This window comes from Schistocerca nitens, chromosome 3 (assembly GCF_023898315.1).
Source record: "Schistocerca nitens isolate TAMUIC-IGC-003100 chromosome 3, iqSchNite1.1, whole genome shotgun sequence".
Lineage (NCBI taxonomy): Eukaryota > Metazoa > Arthropoda > Insecta > Orthoptera > Acrididae > Schistocerca > Schistocerca nitens.
In genome coordinates this window covers 553,937,793-553,946,059 of record NC_064616.1, presented here as the reverse complement: position 1 = coordinate 553,946,059, position 8,267 = coordinate 553,937,793, and the positions used below count along the sequence as shown (strand labels likewise).

At 47.0% G+C, this 8,267-nt stretch overlaps 1 protein-coding gene across 3 annotated transcripts in view; it reads left to right on the top strand.

Annotated features, from left to right (window-relative positions):
- The first annotated feature begins 5,866 nt into the window (after positions 1-5,866).
- Positions 5,867-8,267, top strand: part of LOC126248461 (cytochrome P450 4C1-like) — a 269,044-nt gene continuing 266,643 nt past the window's right edge. For 2 of the 3 annotated variants that reach the window (XM_049949464.1, XM_049949465.1), the window contains exon 1: positions 5,882-5,934. The gene's annotated coding sequence lies outside the window, so the exon portion shown is untranslated. Of the gene's footprint in view, positions 5,935-8,267 lie in introns of all 3 variants that reach the window. The other variant, XM_049949466.1, reaches the window with a different exon arrangement.

The following is an 8,267-nucleotide window of genomic DNA, read 5'->3' as shown; positions in this document are numbered from 1 at the left end:
ACGGTCCCCGCGAGCACGCAGAAGTGCCACAACACGACGCGGCATGGACTCGATTAAGTAGTGCTGGAGGAAATGGACACCATGAATCCTGCAGGGCTGTCCATAAATCCGTATGGGGCGAGGGGGTGGAGATCTCTTCTGAACAGCACGTTGCAAGGAATCCCAGATACGCTCAATAATGTTCATGTCTGGAGAGTTTGGTGGCCAGCGGAAGCGTTTAAACTGAGAAGAGTGTTCCTGGAGCCACATTGTAGCAATTCTGGATGCGTGGGGTGTAACACAGTCCCCTCCCGACACGCAGGGACCATGGATTCATGGGGTTGTCTCCATACCCGTACACGTCCATCCAATCGATACATTTTCAAACGAGACTTGTCCGACCAGGCAACATGTTTTCAGTCATCAACAGTCCAATGTTGGTGTTGACGGGCCCAGGCGAGGCATAAAGCTTTGTGTTGTGGTGTCATAACGGGTACACGGCTCCGAAAGCCCATATCGATGATGTTTCGTTGAATGGTTCGCACGCTAACACTTGTTGATGGCCCAGCACTGAAATCTGCAGCAGGCTGAGGAAGTGTTGCACTTCTGTCACGTGAACGATTCTCTACAGTCGTCGTTGGTCCCGTTCTTGCAGGATCTTTTTCCAGCCGCAGCGATGTCGGAGATTTGATTTTTTACCGGATTGCTGATATTCACGGTACACTCGTGAAATGTTCGTACGGGAAAAGCCCCGCTTCATCGCTACCTCGGAGTTGCTGTGTCCCATCGCTCGTGCACCGACTTTAACAGCACGTTCAAACTCACCTAAATATTGACCACCTGCCATTGTACCGGCAGTAACCGATCTCACAACTCCGCCAGACACTTGTTGTTTTAAATAGGTGTTGCTGACTGCAACGCCGTATTCTGCCTGTTTACACACCTCTGTATTTGAATACGCATGCCTATACCAGTTTCTTTGGCGCTTCAGTGTATGGTAAATCCAAATGATAGCAGTAAATAATGCCATTCTACAGTAAATATGACATATAAACGTTCAGCACACTCCAGACTTTGTTTTGAATATGTATAGTGGTTTTGTGAGCTGTGTCGAGGCCTTGCACTAATCTGCCAGCATTCAGTAACACAGACGGGTTATACGGGCAACGGACCTCTCTGCAGACGACAGAAACGAGAGGACTGTGCTCCTCCCTGTCACCGATTGGCAACCCTAGTGCTGCCAGAGGTCACTCGCCCCACGGAAATTTTCAATTCCGATTTCCAGCACTCCGTCTTCAGGCCACAAGTGGCCCATCGGGACCATCCGACCGCCGTGTCATCCTCAATTCAGGATGCGGATAGGAGGGGCGTGTGGTCAGCACAACGCTCTCCCGGTCGTTATGACGGGTTTCTGCGATCGGAGACGCTACTATTCAGTCGAGTAGCTCCTGAATTGGCATCTCGAGGCTGAGTGCACTCCGAAAACTGGCAGCAGCGCATGGCAGCCTGGATGGTCAACCATCCAAGTGCCGGCCACCTCCGACAGTGCTTGACTTCGGTGATCTCACGGGAACTAGTGGATCCACTGCGGCAAGGCCGTTGCCAATCCTGCTCTCCACGTGACCGAAAATAGTACCAGCAGTATCCTGGAGCATGGCAGTATTGAGGCTGGCGCTCGGCCACGGTGGGCCAGTTCACTCCATGTGAGTTCCTGGGCCAAGCGACAGTTGTGAAAGCATTCCAACAATCATTATCCATATCTGGAGCCACGACAGTGATGACATTGTAATCCACATCAATCTTCCCATGCAGACGCTGCCAGCACAGTCCCTACGCTAATGAGACATGGCTCCGACGCCATGACTTGTAATCGGGCTTCATAATATCCGTTATTGTTTTTATCATCGCATATGCCAAACTCAAACTCTTTTTCATTCATTCAGGACTTTAACAGTTTCTCGTCCAGGACAGACTTCGATTGTGGCACTGTTAGCGTATGGAGCTTGACATTTACAAAGTTTCTTTGCCACGGCCTTTCAATCTTTGTAAGTGTTGTGTTAAATCACCGTGTTTAGAATGAACTCTTATCAGAGACAACTTCAGACCTTCGCCCTTCAGTTATTATTATTATTATTATTATTCATTCAATGTTGAAGAAGAGGTTTGTGTTCATTTACTGTATTGAGAATTAACTGTAAGCTGGGACAACTACAGTTATATCCATCGTTTGTTTATTGTTCACACAGAGACACTTGATTGTGGAACTAACTTTCAACGTACGGTGATAAGTACAGGCATTCTGCTTCAGATATCAGGTTGCGGTTGCACATTCAAGTGGTTTTCTGCAAGTTTTTATGATTGTATGTAAACTAACGTCAATCAGAGAAGTTTGTTTTCCTTTTCATGATGCAATAAACTTCACCTTCATTGCACACTTGGGTATTCCTCCTTTGGGGGACATATTATTTGGTGACGAGGTATTCTTTCGAGGTAGTTCTCACAAGCGTACTCTGACCAGGTACAGTGTTTTGGCGTGTGTTAGCCCACTTTCAAGTACACTTACAGTTACATTGCTTCCAGCATGGCGGAACCGGCGAATGGCTTTTCCCAAGTGTTGTGTTGTTGCTGCTCCAGCAGATGAAGTGCACCCACGCACTCCTGATCAAAGACTGACAGCATTTCCGTGACGTCACAGAAGTTCTCCAACCACCTCCGATAAACCCCGACGTCGCTATCTCCTTCTGGTGTGGCTTCGGTGTCTTTGGTCAGTATCTTCATGACACCATTCCCGTCGCTGCTCCAGAGACAATCGCTGCCAGACAGCCCCATCGCAGTTTCCTCCTTGTGACCCAACGTCTGCACCTTTGGCCACAGCTGTCCTCCTGCATACTACTTCACTCGACGTTTTACTGCGCACCTCCATAGCCTCGCCTATTCACTTCCACCTGGCCCCGGTCGTGCCTAATACATACACTTAAAATTTTTTCTCTTTTCCAGTGCCTATTCACAATTTCTAAATGTCTTTCCTATGCCTCATCTATGCACACATTTCTGCCAATACAGCCACCTATACACTGTGGACACAATCCTCTTCAAATTCAAGTGCGGTTCACCCACCTTTGCCCTCCCACAACGCTCTCATGCCTTTCGGACCCAAGATTTTCACATCCAACGTGCTACTGCCCCCTCTTCTGCCCTCCTCTTACGTACCTCTGCGTTAATTTCTGCCCTCTGGTCTCCCCAAGTCTACTTCTCATGTGCTTCGTGAGGTGCTCGCCTGATGCAATCCAGAGGCCACCAGACCGCAAGCAGCTGCAACACCAGCATGTCCAGACCTACTGGTCTCAGCAGAATGAGTCCTTCCCTTCTGGTTCTAATCGTCTACCTCAATGCTCCGTCCATACTCTTAACTCCCAGTTGTCCACACTACACTGTCATCACGCTTTGGACGAGGCCCTGTTGGCGGACGACATGGAAACCATTATCAATACATCTACTATACCCCCGGTGGCATATGCCGTCATCGGATCAAAATCGATATCGTCTTTCCTAGTTTTTTTTTCAGCAGTGTATATAGCTGGATAATTTGCGCGCCGTGAGTTACGCTGCCTGAAGATATATACACAGCTTGAAACTGTAATACTTGACTTACTGTGTTAAACCTTTAACACAATACTATAATTCTTAGTGCGTATATGACAGCATTTGAAATTTTTAAATTCGTTCAACAAGTACAAGAAACAGTGATAATGAAATTTTTGTTGCCCCAGGGAACTATGAGATAGTTAACCTGCAATTTGATTCTGCCGCGCGTTAGCCGCTGAGTAACACGTATTAGAGATGTTTCGCTATACAGGTGAATCAAAAGTAACAGTACAAACTTCGTGGGTGTAATGTATGCATCAAAATAAGAGCAAAATATTAAATAAAGCTTTGCTTGCATTAACGTCCAGTCGACAACGAGGTCATTAGAGACGGAACACAAGCGCGGATTAAGGGAGAATGGGGAAGGAAATCAACCGCGCTCTTTCAAAGGAACCATCCTGGCGTTTTCCTGAAGCGATTTAGGGAAAATCACGGAAAACCTAAACAGGATGGTCCGACGCGGGTTTAAGCCGTCGTCCTTCCGAATGCCAGTTCATTGTGCTAACCAAGGCGCCACCTCGTTCCGACTTATGATGCACAATGCCATTTGTTGTAGGATTTACATCATATATCAGTAAAGGCTTTCGGCATGTGTTCTTCGTCTGCATATCGACTGATGTTACTTTGTACACCCCTCTTCACCACTCTGTTGATTCTGGTACTAAATGACTTTACATATTTGACTTCGGTGTGGTTCGCTGGCCGGCCGGGGTGGCCAAGCGGTTCTAGGCGCTACAGTCTGGAGTCGCGCGACCGCTACGGTCGCAGGTTAGAATCCTGCCTCGGGCATGGATGTGTGTGGTGTCCTTAGGTTAGTTATGTTTAAGTAGTTCTAAGTTCTAGGGGACTGATGACCTCAGAAGTTAAGTCCCATAGTGCTCAGAGCCATTTGAACAATTTTTTTGTGGTTCGCTATACTCTGTGGCGTTGTGGGGCACTTGTGGACGTATAGGAACCCTCGTGTGGCTACTGTACGACGATATCAACATCGTTTCGCAGTGAATATTTGGTGTGGTATGGTGCACAATCAATTACTCGGACCGCATGTCATTCCACAGCGCTTGACTAGCAAAGTGTATTGACCGTTTTTGGAACATGAATATGGTGGTCTGCTTCATGATGTCACCCTAGCAACACGATCCAACATACGGTTTATGCACGATGGCGACCCTGTACATTTCAGGTGGGAGGTAGCATAGTATCTCAATGTTTCCAGAATGAAATTTTCACTCTGCAGCGGAGTGGGCGCTGATATGAAACTTCTTGGCAGGTTAAAACTGTGTGCAGGACCGAGACTCGAATTCGGGACCTTTGCCTTTCGCGGGCAAGTGCTCTACCAACTGAGCTGCCCAAGCACGACTCACGCGCCGTCCTCACAGCTTTAATTCCGCCAGTGCCTCGTCTCCTACTACAGTTTTAATCTGCCAGGAAGTTTTATCTTAATGTTGCTTATAGCGATAAGTGGATAGGTCGTGCAGGCCCAGTCGCTTGGCCCACCATATCCTCCTGGACTTGTACCTTTGGAGTACTCTCAAGGTGCTCGTTCATGGTGTTCGAATCGATAATGTAGCACAACTACAGCAGCGAACTGGAAACGGGTGTGCAACTATGCAGAATGAAATGAACGGAGCCTTCAACATTCTGACCGTGGTAAGACGTCCAGCGCGTCACTGTCTTTGTCTACATGGCCATCATTTTGTAGTTGTGTTGAGTTTTTGGCCCATTCGTGACGTTGCTTACTGAGAAGAATTAATTTTGTGTTGCATTTGTGGTCCCTACTCTGCCGCATAACTCTGAAATTAATAATTTCGGACAAAATGTTATTTGACATTTTACGCTTATTTTGATGCATACATTACACCCACGAAATGTGTACAGTTACTTTTGAATTTGCCTGTAAATACAAAATCGAACAGCGTCAGTCTTCTATCTGCACAGAGAGAAGCGTCCCAGAGGTCGCACTAGCGCTGACTTTCGTGTCCCGCGCGCCGCCGGCATGCGTGCAACACATCAGCAGCCCGATGACGTAAGTCAGCGGCGCGTTGCCTAATGTCGGCGTCGTTGGGTTAGGCCTCAGAACTTGACTTTCACCGCCAGAACTGTGTTAGGGACACCGGGAAGCCGCTCGGGTTGCGTGACGGTCACTCGGGGCGGGGATGGTGGCGGCTAAATGGCGGCAGCCTTGGAAGCGGCGAGGAGCGCCGACCCTGGCGGCTCGTATTTGGCGAGCAACCGCACGCGCAGGCCGCAGTCTGCGCTGCGCCGCGCCGCCGGACCGCACGCTGCAGAGCCGCGACGCGTCTCGCCTGGGTAAGCGCGCCACCCACCTCTGCAGCGGGCATGTTGCGTGCCAGGGGCGTTTCTTAGTTTACCACTGCTGGCAATGAATCATTTAAAATTTTCATCCCATCTGTATTTCGTGAGCCGTTCGAAATATCGAAACAAATGTTTTGGCAATTGAGACTGCGCATTGGCGAACGCAATTTTATTGCATGTTTAACCAACCTACCTCTTGAGATAAAGAGCAAGATTATTCGCATATCCGGCACAATTTGACGAATGTCTCACAGACGTGGGTAATGATGATCGAGAAGTCCTGGTCTTGCACCGTGCGATTTCCATCTTCTCGGCAAGCTGAAAGATCATCTGGGGGAAAGATATTTTTGAGTGATGAGGGCGTTCAGATAGCGGTTCTCGAACGGCTTCGTAATCAAGGAGCGGATTTCTATCATCAAGGAAGTGGACGATTGATAGAAAATTTCGATCAACGTAGAGAGAGACTTGGTGTCTATGTTGAAAAATAGTGTCATGTAGCTATGTCAGTTGGAGGTGTTGTACAGTATTCAATGAAAGTCGCTTAGCTTGTCATAATAAAGTACAACTTACTTTTAGAAGTTTCCTCGTAGCTTTAGACATAAGTCGGTCATTTACTCTAACTACAACTTACTCTATTCGTGATTTCACGTCTTACTCCGGCGCACTGCCGCTCGCAGATTTTCGTACGGTTGAAATTCTTTAATATGACAGTGGAATGCAGCTAAATTCTTACGACTTTTCTCATTTCTCCTTTACGAAACGGCTAACAGCCTCTCCACAAGGTCAACTCTTTGTCACCCGCATCTACATCTACATATTTACTTCGTAAGCCACTGGCAGAAGGTATATCGCACCAGTATTATCGATTTTCTCTCCTATTACATTAGCGTATTGAGTGATGAAAAATGAATGTCTAGATGCCACAATCTGACTGGATATTATGTGAGTTTTCACACTACCCACACACAAACGCGCCGCCTCGGAGAATATCGTGATTGCAAGTAATACTCTCCGATAAGTCTCCATTACTATAACCAGTGGCGGTCCATTCACTTACCTGGACACAACCGACATTTTTATCGTGTCTGCAGTTGACTCTTCGTTCAAGATAACGCACTCCACTATGCCTGTCAAATAAGTCTAAATCCAGTTGCGAACTGGTGTAATGTCCCATACGAACATGTTTTCTTTAGCAGCTGTGAATTTGGTACAAATTCGAAAATTTCGAAAACCTACACTGGTATGCAAAACTTAAGGACGAAAGTAACTTTCGCATCATGTGGACCTTCCAAGTAACTTAACTCAATGGAACTTGGACAATACATAGGAAGAACTGCTACTGTACAACGGAGAAGATAACTGAAAGTAATACGCAATGAGACAAACAGAAATGACACTTTTATACAAAGACAACAATTACACTGAAGTCATCACGTTTTATGATGGTACCCTGAACATTACAAAAGGATGGACATAGTTCTTAATAGAGTGCCTGATCATCACGGACGGCAATGCATGCCCTGCAACGTGCTCCCATTCTGGCTAAAATGTTGGTAAGGAGTTCTTGTGTTAGGGCGTTCCATTTCTCTACCAACTCGACTGACAATAGATGGATGGTCGTTGGTACATTTGGACGTGCTGCAATTCGTCTCCCGAACCCATCCCACTCGTGCTCGATAGGAATTAAGTTGGGGGAGCGGACAGGTGAGTCCATTCGCCGAATATCCTCTCGTTCCAAGAGCTCCTCCACCTGCTCATTTCCATGTGGTCGCACATTTTCATCCATAAATATGATAAAAATCGTTCAAATGCCTTTAAGCACTATGTGATTTAACATCTGAGGTCATCAGTCCTCTAGACTTAGAACTACTTAAACCTAACTAACCTAAGGACATCCATGCCCGAGGCAGGATTCGAAACTCCGACCGTAGCAGCAGCGCGGTTCCGGACTGAAGCTCCTAGGACCGCTCGGCCACAGTGCCGGCCATAAATATGAAGTCAGGGCCAAATGCATCCCTGATAAGACCCACATAGAGAAGGAGTACAGTGTCAAGATAACGTTGAACGCTGAGTTTACTGTGTTCAAAGATTTGGAGGCCAGTACCCTGATGCAATTTTGTGCTATCACAACTAGACCACCCAAACGATCATGTTCGACATTTTTCCTGGGTGGATTACGTACCATCAAATGGCGAGTGATGGGAACACGTAAAACTCCCAGGAACATTATTGAACACGATCGTTTTAGTGGTTCAGATGTTATGGTGTTGGGTGGCATAATGTTACATGTGTGTCCTGACCTCCAAATCTATAAACATGGTAGACGA